This window comes from Oncorhynchus nerka, linkage group LG2, assembly GCF_034236695.1.
Source record: "Oncorhynchus nerka isolate Pitt River linkage group LG2, Oner_Uvic_2.0, whole genome shotgun sequence".
Taxonomy (NCBI): Eukaryota; Metazoa; Chordata; class Actinopteri; order Salmoniformes; family Salmonidae; genus Oncorhynchus; species Oncorhynchus nerka.
The window spans coordinates 68,051,080-68,052,524 of NC_088397.1; the positions used below are offsets into that span (position 1 = coordinate 68,051,080).

Sequence of the window (1,445 nt, forward strand, 5' to 3'; positions counted from 1 at the left end):
ATTCAACGTGAAAAAAAACATGTCTCCGTGTCATTGGATCTAGGTTAAAAGTTTGGTGAAAAACACACGAAATTACCCTACTTTGATTACTTTTTGCAAATTCAATCATTTTCTCACGTTGATTCAACGTAATCGCGTATCTTTTTTGGGGGTTGAAATGACGTGGACACAACGTTGATTCAACCAGTTTTTGACCAATGGGGCGGCTTCCAGAAGCCACTGGAGTTTTCTACCATCTCAGGTTCGGTTTCATGCGATTAACAATCCTTCTCACAATGGACTAATCCCTCGTCTGTCTGTAGCAAAATCTAAACGGACGTTACAATTATGCTATTGGTAAATACGCATGCTTATTAGGTTCGAATGTCCGGGATGGAATTAGGAACAGCATGCACTCTCAGCGATTGAATGAACACGTGAGTAGCCTTAATTTTTTGAATGAAATGTTTTGCATCACAAGGTCCCATCCTTCTTGGAATGTGGTTGGCTATTACATTGACTTGATTTACCTGCACCCCAAATGAGGACAGAATTAATAGTCTTGATTAACTCTACACATTCGCAATAGGAAATCCAGTTGGACAGCTCCTCTATGCCATCATTAGTAAATTAGGTCCCCATATGTCCTGTGGTGCATCAATGTTTGTGAATCACCTTGAACGTAGATCAATTGATGTAACATTTGTGGAAGGAGACTTGGAGGTTGCACCAGGGTCGAGTTACTTAAAACGACGACTTCATTTCCTAGTGGTACAATCTCTGGTGTCAGCGGTTTATAGGGTATGGGGGCTTTTAAGGTTTCTTTGCCCTTCGTTCATTCCTGGCCACATGAATTAGTCGTGAAATGTAGCCTAACCTCTATAACATGTACTGCAATTTTCATGACGATGATACTTGAAAATGTTTCTATATCAGATCAGATAATAGCCTACATGTTTATACAAAAAAATATCATCATACCCTTGGCAATATATTTGAAAAAAACTAGATTTCCACTTAAAAGTCACAAAAATGACCTGGACTAAATTATTCTGAAATCAGAAGAATTCAAATGAATCTGTTAGGAGGCAGGTGATTCTCATTTACTGTGAAATGTTTCTCACCTATGAGTAAGTTACTGGTGCCTACAGGGTAAAAATAGCCATTCGACCAGTTTTGACAAGAGAAAGCAGAACATTCTGCTCCATTGCACTCCATTGTAAAGTGCAAGGTTGAAAATATATTAGAGAGCAACTGTCATTTACACTAACACATTACAAGTCAACAATACTGAAAAATGAAGATCCATCATGACCAGGTTATGGCAATGATCTGTGGTGTTTTGAGAATCTACTGAAGTCATATATACGTTTGTTATCCATCATACCACCTGCACGCCAGCGTTCTAGAGAAGCTTTGCAATGGAACAGAAGTGGAAGAAAGTTCCAAAGGGACCATATTTAGAT

At 38.7% G+C, this 1,445-nt stretch overlaps 1 protein-coding gene across 1 annotated transcript in view; it reads left to right on the plus strand.

Moving 5' to 3' along the window:
* The first annotated feature begins 232 nt into the window (after positions 1-232).
* The window catches only part of LOC135572924 (sodium channel protein type 8 subunit alpha-like), a 29,642-nt gene continuing 28,429 nt past the window's right edge, over positions 233-1,445 (plus strand). The window contains exon 1 of the mRNA XM_065021806.1: positions 233-416. The gene's annotated coding sequence lies outside the window, so the exon portion shown is untranslated. The remainder of the gene's footprint in view (positions 417-1,445) is intronic.